Here is a 10737-nt window from a genome sequence, read left to right on the forward strand (position 1 = left end):
TAGTGGTGTTTTTCGCTCCTTTAATGGTGTATTTTGAGGGACAGAATTTCATAATTTTAATGTAAAATATTTTTCATTATTGTCAGTGATTTTATGTCTTATTGTAAAATAATTTCTTATCCCAAGGTCATAAAGATGCTCGCCTATATTCTCTTCTAAAAATGTTTAAAATTTGCATTTAAGTCCATAGTTCATCTTCAATTGATTTTTGTTTATGGCATGAGGTAGACATCTTATTTCATCAAGAAACGATAGATAGCCAATTATCTCAGGTTTGTTACCTTTATCCATTGGTATTTGGTGGTACCTCTGCCATGCACAATAGTGATTTGTAAGAGCTAAATGTTAGCATCTCTCCCCAACTCTGCATTCCCTGAAGTCATACTGGTACCTTGAAAGCAGGCAAGTTTTAGTATTTACACATGGAAATCAGCAGGCAACTACAAACAAGGCTGTTTTGGCTGGGAAGCTGGCTTGTTCGTGATGAATGGCTTTTGCAAAAAGAATTTAGATTCTAGAATCTAGATGCTAGATTTGAATTGCTAATATTTTGGTAGATTTAGCATAGATTGTTGCATCTATGTTCATGAGTGAGATTAATCTGAAATTTTTTTTCTTGTAATACTTTCGCTTGGCTTTTGAATGGAAATTGTGCTATCATTGTAAATTAACTGGGAATTTCTTTCTTTCTTTCTATTCTCCGGAAAAGTTTGATTAAAACTGAAATTAACTCTTTCCAGTAGAACTTATCGGTAAAATCATTTTGGGCCTGCTATGGTGTGTATGTATGTGTGTGCGCCCGCGCGCACGTGTATGTGCATGCATGCACATGCCTGTAAAAAGATTTAGGGTACTGATACAATTTCTTTTTCTTTTTCTTTTTTTTGAGACAGAGTCTCATTCTGTCACCCAGGCTGGGGTGCAGAGTCGCCATCCGCGGCTCACTGCAACCTCCGCCTTTTGGGTTCAAGTGATTCTCGTGCCTCAGCCTCCCAAGTAGCTGGGACTATAGACCCCCACCACCATGCCTGGCTAATTTGTGTATTTTTAGTAGAGATGAGGTTTCGCCTTGTTGGCCAGGCTGGTCTCGAACTACTGACCTCAAGTGATCCACCTGCCTCGGCGGTGCCGGGATTACAGGCCTGAGCCACGGTGCTGGGATTACAAGCCTGAGCCACAGTGCCTGGGCAACAATTTCAATATTGGTTGTAAGACCATTCATGTTTTCCTATTTTTATTTCATTTTTTTTTCTGTTGTTTTTCTGGAGTCCATTTTCTAAGAAGTTGTCCTTCTTACTCAAGTTATCAAATTTATTGGCATAAAGATTTTCTTAACATTCCTGTGTTAGCTTTTTAATTATGCTTGATCTGTAGTTTTTTTAAAAGTTTTCAATATTTTAATATGTGTCTCCCTTTTTATTGATCAACCTTGCCAGAGGTTTGCCAATTTTGTTGGCATTTCAAAAACAACCTCTTTCTTTGTTGATGCTCTTTGGTGTATATTTGTTTTCCGTTTCTTTAATTTATGTTTTGATTATTTTCTCACTTTTAATATCTTGTTCTGTTGCCCTTTTTCTAATGTTAAAAGTCTGGCTGGATGCAGTGGTTCACTGCACAGTGGCTCACTGCCAGACCTAACTTTTAACATTAGAAAAGAGCATTTTGGAAGCCAAGTTGAGAGGATGGTTTGAGGCCAGGAGTTTGAGATCTGCCTGGCCAACATAGTGAGACCCCTGTCTGTACAAAATAAATAAAATTGTCTTATTAATTTTTTACCTTTTCTTTTTTCTGAAATTTGGCTATATATTTTCTCCTAGTACTACAAGTTTTGATCTGTACTATTTTGTTATAATTTAGGTCAATTTTTTAAACTTCCATCATATTTTCTTTATTCCATGAATAATTGCTAAATATATAACTTTTTGAATTTTAAAAATTTATTTATTGTGACTACTATTATACTGTATATAATACTGATGCATCAAAATTTATCAAGACTCACTTTATCTCCTAACACATGGTCCATTTTCATAAACACTACATGTGTATTTAAAAGGTTGCAGTTTTTGCAGTTGCTGGGTACAATGTTCTATATATTTCTATTAAATGAAGCTGTTCATATATTCCTTATCCTTACAAGTTTTAAAAATCTGTTTTACTGTTAATTATTAAGAGAGTTTCTTAAACTCTGTCATCTTGATGGTAGATTTGTCAATTTCTCTTTGTGATTTTGTCAATATTTGATTTATACTAAAGGTGAGTTACTATTTGAATAAGTTTTTCTCAACATTTTATTGACTTCTACATGAAATGGACCTCTACATTAAACTTGAAATAATAGTTCAGTGAACATTTATATATCTTTTGCCTAGATTTACGAACCACTAACGTTTGCCACATTGCTTTCTCTATTTCTATATGTGTATGGATGAATATATATGTATATATTTTTTAACATAGAGGTGAAATTGACATAAAATTAACAATTTAGAGTGCACAATTCAGTGGCATTTAGAACATTCACAATGTTGTGCAACCACCACCTCTATTTCTAAAACATTTTCATCACCTCAGGAAAAGCCTTGTATCTACTGAGCAGTCACTTCCTACTCCCCCAACCAGCTCTTGGGAACCACCCATCAATATATCTCTATGGATTTACCTATTCTAGGTTGTCCATGTAATATGGGATCTTTCTATTTGGCTTCTTCATTTAGCATAATCTTCTGAAGTTCAAGCATGTTGTAGCATGTATCAGTACTTCATCTCTTCTTATGACTGAGTAATATTCCATTATATGTATGTACATTTTGTTTATGTATTCATCTGTTAATGGACATTTGGACCATTTCTATTAATACCTTTTGGCTATCGTGAATAATGCTGCTATAAACATTTGTGTAAAAGCATCTGTTTGACCTTTTTTTTTTTTTTTTTTTTTTTTGAGATGGAGTCTCGCTCTGTCGCCCAGGCTGAAGTGCAGTGGCCGGATCTCTGCTCACTGCAAGCTCCGCCTCCTGGGTTTACGCCATTCTCCTGCCTCAGCCTCCTGAGTAGCTGGGACTACAGGCGCCGCCACCTCGCGCGGCTAGTTTTTTGTATTTTTTAGTAGAGACGGGGTTTCACCGTGTTAGCCAGGATGGTCTCGATCTCCTGACCTTGTGATCCGCCCATCTCGGCCTCCCAAAGTGCTGGGATTACAGGCTTGAGCCACCGCGCCCGGCCATGACCTTCTGTTTTCAGATCTTTTGGGTATATAGTTAGGAGTGGAATTGCTGGTCATATGGTAATTATATGTTTAACTTTTTGAAAAAATCGTTATCTGTTTCTACAGTGGCTGCATCATTTTACCTTCCCACTAGCAATTTGTGAGTTCTAATTTCTCCACATCTTACCAATACTTGTTATTTTCCAGTGATGACAATGATGATTATTACTATTATGGCTCACCTAGTGGGTATGGAGTGGTATCTCATTGTGGGGTTGATTTGCGTTTCTCTAGTGACTAATGATGTGGAACAGTTTTTCATGTGTTTGTTGATAATTTGTATAATCTTTTTCGGAGAAATAGCTATCAAGAACTTTGCTCATTTTAAATTGGGTTGTCTTTTGTTATTGAATTGTTAAAATTCTTTAAATATATTATGAACAGTGAACTCTCTCTTCTTTTTTTAAGACAGAGTCTCGCTCTGTCACCCAGGCTGGAGTACAGTGGCACGATCTTGGCTCACTGCAACCTCCACCTCCTGGGTTCAAGCAATTCTTCTGCCTCAGCCTCCCGAGTAGCTGGGATTACAGGCATGTGCCACCATGCCTGGCTAATTTTTAGTAGAGACGGGGTTTCACCGTCTCTACTAAATATTGGCCAGGCTGGTCTCAAACTCCTGATCTTGTGATTTGCTGGCCTCGGCCTCACAAAGTGCTGGGATTACAGGCGTAAGCCACCGTGCCTGGCCTCTGGACACTAGACTCTTATCACATATATGATTTGCAAGTGTTTTCTCCCTTGTATCAGTTGTCTTTTCATCTAACAATGGCCTTTGATGTTTGAATGTTTTTCATTTTGACAAAGTCAAGTTTATCAATTTTGTTGTCTCTTGCTCACACTTTTGATAGCATATCTAAGAATCCACTGTTCAAGGACATGAAAATTTACGCCTATGTTTTCTGCTAAGAGTTTTATAGTTTTCATTCTTACATTTAGGTCTTTGATCCATTTTGAGTTAATTTTTCTATGTGCTGTGATGTAGGGCATCCCTGTTTATTCCTTGGCATGTGATATTCAGTTGTCCCAGAACCATTTATTAAAGAGACTATTCGTTCCCCCATTGAATGGTCTTGGCATTCTTGTTGAAAATCAATTGGCCATAGAGGTATGGATTTACTTATGGACTCTCAATTTTACTCCATGGATCTACAGATTTATCCTTATGCCACTATCACATTGTTTTGATTCCTTTAGATTTGTGTAAGTTTTAAACCAGGAAGTGTGTGACTTCCAGCTTTGTTATTCTTTTTTCTTTTTGAGACAGAGTCTTGCTTCATCGCCCAGGCTGAAGTGCAGTGGCGCGATCTCGGCTCACTGCAACCTCTGCCTCCTGGGTTCAAGTGATTCTCCTGCTTCAGCCTCCCCAGTAGCTGGGATTACAGGCGCCTGCCACCAGGCCGGCTAATTTTTGTATTTTAGTAGAGATGAGTTTTCACCATGTTGGCCAGGCTAATCTCAAACTCCTGACCTCAAGCGATCTACCCGCCTTGGCCTCCCAAAGTGCTGGGATTACAGGCCTGAGCCACCACGCCTGGCCTGTAATTCTTTTTCAAGATTGTTTTGGCCCCTTGTAGCTATATGAATTTGAGAATTGGCTTTTACATTTTTGTGAAAAGGCCATTGGAATTTTGACAGGAATTATGTTATCTCTGTAGATTTGGATAGTATTGCCATCTTTTAGTTTTCCAATCCACCAACACAAGGTGTGTTTCTATCTATTTAGCTCCTCTTTAATTTCTTTCAGCAATGTTTCAGTGTAGATGCCTTTCACTTCCTTGATTAAATTTATCATGAGGTATTTTTGTCTTTTGGATGTTATTATAGTGTAATTGTGTTCTCACTTTCTTTTTCAGATTGTTTAGTGCTCCTGTGTAACAACAGAACTGATTTTTTGAGTATTGTATTATACCTGAAATTTGGATGAATTCACTTATTAGCTCTATTATTTCCTCTGTGGATTTTTTTTTTTTTTTTTTGAGACTGAGTCTTGCTTGTCGCCCAGGCTGGAGTGCAGTGGTACGATCTCAGCTCACTGCCAGCTCCGCCTCCCGGGTTCACGCCATTCTCCTGCCTCAGCCTCCTGGGTAGCTGGGACTACAGGCGCCTGCTACCACGCCCGGCTAATTTTTTATATTTTTAGTAGAGACGGGGTTTCACCATGTCAGCCAGAATGGTCTCGATCTCCTGACCTTGTGATCCGCCTGCCTCGGCTTCCCAAAGTGCTGGGATTACAGACGTGAGCCACCGTGCCCAGCCTCTTCTATGGATTTTTTTGATATTTTCCATATAATCAGGTCATCTGCAAAAAGGAATAGTTTTACTTTTTCTTTTAATCTATATTCCTTTTACTTTTTTCTTGCCTAATTTCTCTAGCTAGAACTTCCAGTAAAATGTTAAATTGTACCTGTGAAAGTGGACATACTTGTCTTGTTCCTGATCTTGGGAGAAAAGCTTTCAGTCTTTCATTATTGAGTACAGTATTAGCTGTGGGTTATTCAAAAATGCCCTTTATTATGTTAAGGAAGTTCCTTCCTATTTTAGTTTTCTGGGTGTTTTGCTCATGAAATAGTATTGAATTTTGTCAAATGCTTTTCTGCATCAATTGAGATGATAATATCGTTTTTCCTTCATTCTATTAATGTGATATGTTACATTGATCGATTTTCGTATGTTGAATCATCCTTACATTCTGTAGATTCCTGGTATAAAACCCATGTGGTCACACTGTGTAATCTTTTAATATGCTGTTGAATTTCATTTGCTAGTATTTTGTTGAGGAGCTTTGCAACTATATTCATATATGCTGAGTATATTGCATATTCTCCTGTGGTTTCTTTATTTGGCTTAGGTGTCAGGGCAATGCTGGTTTCATAGAATAAGTAGAAAGCATTCCTTTCTCTTCTTTAGGAAGACTTTGAGAAGGATTGATGTTAATTCTTTATATGTTTGGTATAATTCACCAGTGATGTCATCTGGTCCTGGAGTTTTCTTTGTTGGGAGTTTTATTATTATTATTACTCATGTAATCTCTCTCTCTCTCTCTTTTTTTTTTTTTTTGAGTCCTGCTCTGTCACCCAGGCTGAAGTGCAGTGGCACAATCTTGGCTCACTGCAGCCTCTGCCTCCTGGGTTCAAGCAATCCTCCTGCCTCAGCCTCCTGAGTAGCTGAGACTACAGGTGCATGCCACCATACTGAGCTAAATTTTTTGTAGAGGCAGGGCTTCACCATGTTACCCAGGCTGGTCTCAAGCTTTCCTTCTGCCTCAGCCTCCCAAAGTGCTAGGATTACAGGTGTAAGCCACTGTGCCCTTTTAAATGTAAATGGTTGTTGCTTGATGTTCCCTCTGACCCTTCTTTTTGCTGTATCCCATTGGTTCTGGTATGTTGTTTTCATTTTTATTTATATCTAAGTATTCTCCAACTTCCGTTGTGATTTCTCCTTTGATCTATTCATTGTGTTTAAGAGTGTTTTTAAATTTCCCATATTGGTGAATTTTCACAAATTTGTTATTTGTGAATAAAATAGTTTTCCTTTTGTTAATTGATTTTTAGCTGCATCCCATTGTGGTCAGAGAATATACTTCCTTTGATTTCAATTTTTAAAAATTTATTGAGACTGTTATGTGACCTAATATATTATTTCTCCTGTAGAATGTTCCATGTGAATTTGAGTAGATTGTTTATTGTGTTGTTGGGTAGAGAGTTTTATCTATATCTGTCAGGTCTGGTTTATATAGGTCTAGTTGGTCTAGGTCAGTGGTGTTCAATCTTTTGGCTTTCCTGGGCCACATAAGAAGAACAATTGTCCTGGGCCACACATAAAATACACTAACACTAACCATAGCTGATGAGCTAAAAAAAAAAAAAAAGAAATCACACACACAAAAAATCATAATGTCTTAAGAAAGTTTACAGTTTTGTATTGGGCCACATCCAAAGTCATCCTGGGCTGCATGCAGCCTGTGAGACTGCAGGTTGGAAAAGCTTAGTCTAGGTTGTTTAGATCTTTTATTTTCTTACTGATATTCTGTCTAGATGTTCTAACCTTTATTGATAGTAGGGTATTGAAGTTTCCAAATAATATTGTAGAGTTCTCTATTTCTCTCTTCAATTCTGTCAGTATTTGTTTCATATATTTTTGAGTTATTTTGTTTGGTGCAAATATGTGCATAATTTTTATATCTTCTTGATGAATTGGCCCTTTTATCAATACATAATCACCTTCTTTTCTCCTGTAGCAGTTTTTGGCTTTAAGTCTAAAGTAAAACCATTCCCACTCTTTTTTGATTACTATTTGCATGGAATATCTTTTTCACTCTGTATTAGTTTCCTAGCGGCACTATAACAAAGTATTGCAAATAGGGTGCCTTAAAACAACACAAATATATCTCTTACAGTTCTGGATGCCTAAAATTATAAATCAAAGTGTTGACAGGATTATGCTGTTTCTGAAGCCTCTATGGCAGGATCCTTTCTTGCCTCTTCCAGCTTCTGGTAGTCCCAGGAATTCCTTGGCTGATAGCTGCATAACTTCAATCTCCGCCTCCTTCTTCACATGTCTTTCTTCCCTGTGTCTCTTCTCTTCTCTCTCTCTCTTTTTTTCTTTTTTCTAAAATCTTGTTTTTATTTTATTTTATTTTTTTTAGAGACAAGGTCTCACTCTGTTGCCCAGGCTGGAGTGCAGTGATGGAATCATGGCTCACTGCAGCCTCAACCTTCTGGGCACAAACAATCCTCCCACCTGAGCCTCCCAAGCAGTTGGAAATACAAGTACATGCCACCACACTTGGCTAATTGTGTGTGTGTGTGTGTGTGTGTGTGTGTGTGTAGAGATAGGGTCTTACTATGTTGCCCAGGCTGGTTTCGAACTCCTGGCCTCAAGTGATCCTCCTGCTGTGGCCTCCCAAAGTGCTGGGATCACAAGTGTGAGGCACTATGCCCAGCCTTCTCCTCCTGTTATAAGCACATCAGTCATACTGATTTAGGGCCCATCCTAATGACCTCATCTTAATTCAATTATGTGTGCAAAGAACCTATTTCCAAATAAGGTCACATTCACAGGTGCTGCCTGTTAGGACTTTAATATATCTTTTATAGGGACATAATTTAACCCACATACCATCCTTTCACTCAAACGATTTGTGTCTTTGGATCTAAAGTCAGTCACTTGTGGATAGCATACAGTTGCATCGTTTTTAAAAACACACTGTGCTGGGGCCGGGCACAGTGGCTTACACCTGTAATCCCAGCACTTTGGGAGGCAGAAGTGGGCGGATCACGAGGTCAAGAGATCGAAACAATCTTGGCCAACATGGTGAAACCCCACCTCTACTAAAAATACAAAAATTAGCTGGGCGCGGTGGTGTGCTCCTGTAGTCCCAGCTACTCAGGAGGCTGAGGCCGGAGAATCGCTTGAACCCGGGAGGCAGAGGTTGCAGTGAGCCGAGATCGTGACACTGCACTCCAGCCTGGTGACAGAGCGAGCCTCCATCTCACAAAACTAACAAACAAACAAATAATAAACCAAAAACACATCATGCTAATTTTTCTGCCTTTTGATTTGAAAGTTTAATCTATTTACATAAAGTAATAACTGATAAGAAAGTACTACTTATGCCATTTTGCTCTTTGTTTTCTGTATGTCTTTTAAAAAAATTCCTAACCTTTGTGTAAATACTACCAGAGTAAGACTTTTCTAAAATGTCAAAAAACAACAGATGATGGTGAGGATGCAGAGAAAAGGGAAACTCATACACTGCTGGTGGGAATGCACACCAGTACAACTTCCATGGAAAACAATGGAGACTCTCAAAGAACTAAAAGCAGAACCATCATTCCATCCAGCAATCCCACCACTGGTTATCTACCCAAAGACAAATAAGTCATTGTATCAAAGAGACACCTGCACCCATATGTTTATCACTGCACCATTCCCAATAGCAAAGATCAATCTAAGTGGAATCAATCTAAGTGTCTATCCACAGATGACTGGACAAAGAAAATATGGTATATGTATACCATGGAATACTACTCAGCCATTAAGAAAAAGAATGAAATCATGTTTTTTTGTAGCAACATGGTTGGAACTGGAGGCCATTATCTTAAGTGAAATAACTTTGAAATGGAAAGTCAAATACCTCATGTTCTCACCCATAAGTGGGAGCCAAACAATGTGTACACATGGACATGGAGTGTGGAACAATAGACACTGGAGACTTGGCAGGTGGGAGGGTTCGAGGGGGCTGAGGAACGAGAAACTACCTTTTAGGGACAATTGTAGACTATCTGGGTGATGGGGACACTGAAAGTCCAGACTTCACCACTACATGGTACGTTCATGAAACAAAACTGCACTTGTACCCCCTAAATCTACAAAAATTAAAAAAAAAATACTTTTCTAAAAGAACTTTTAAAGACACCTGGTTTAATCAAGTACAATTTAGTTACTATGCAGTTTTAGCATACTTCTAATTAAGTATCATAATTCATAATAATAGCAAAAATATACACGATACCTAGAGTTAACAGTGTTAACTCTAAATGTTTGGTCATGATACCATTATGAAGGCTTCAAAAAGGAAAATTTATCATATGCTTTATTCTAAATTCCGTATTTTTCTATCAGCTCTTCTGCTTTAGAAATACAGGCACTCATTGTATCTTCCTTTGACAATCCTTTTTGGAGGGTCTGTGCTTCCCATTTGGCCTTGCCTTTTAATTCTAGCATTTCTGGACACTCAATAGTAATGTTTCCAATTACAGCTTGTTTCTAAAACCCATACAGTTCTTTCAGGTCTTCATCATTTGGTCTTGTTTTCAGCTTCCTCACATCTTCTGTGATCATGTCAAAATCAGCCTGCAGGGACATGGTAGCTGGGCTGTTGCTGCTCTCCAGGCACTCCTTCTGTATGTCTTATGCCTTTTTTGTTCCTCATTTCCTCCACTACTGTCTTCTTTTGTCTTGCATTGATTTTTTTTTTTTTTGTAGTGTACCATTTAATACCCTTCTAATTTTCTTGACTTTTTTTAGAGACAGGGTCTTGCTCTGTTGCCCAGGCTGCAGTGCAGTGGCATGATCATGGCTTACTGCAGCCTCAAACTCCTCTAATTTTCTTATCAGTATGTTAAAAAAAAATTTTAAGTAGTTACCACAGAGGTTACAATTAACATCATAAATTTATAACAACCTAGTTTAAATTGATACCAATTTAGCTTTAATAGCATACAAAAATCTCTGCTCTATACAGCTCTGCCCATACTTTATGTTGTGATTGTCACAAATTATATCTTTATATGTTGTGTATCCATTAACAAAAATACATAAGATTTTTTTCTTACTTTTTTTGTTATTTAAGCACCAAGCACAGGAGAAGCAAAGATACAATAATTTTTATGTATTTATCTCTTAAATCACGTGGGAAATAAAAAAAGGAGTTATAAACTAAAAATACAGTAACACTGAGTTTTATA

General features: G+C 37.8%; 1 pseudogene; it reads right to left on the reverse strand.

Moving 5' to 3' along the window:
- Positions 1-9868: 9868 nt before the first annotated feature.
- On the reverse strand, positions 9869-10135 carry LOC108544706 (acyl-CoA-binding domain-containing protein 7 pseudogene; annotated as a pseudogene).
- Between the last annotated feature and the right edge of the window lie 602 nt (positions 10136-10737).

This window comes from Rhinopithecus bieti, unplaced genomic scaffold (assembly GCF_001698545.2).
Source record: "Rhinopithecus bieti isolate Rb0 unplaced genomic scaffold, ASM169854v2 scaffold_947, whole genome shotgun sequence".
In the NCBI taxonomy this organism is placed as follows: Eukaryota; Metazoa; Chordata; class Mammalia; order Primates; family Cercopithecidae; genus Rhinopithecus; species Rhinopithecus bieti.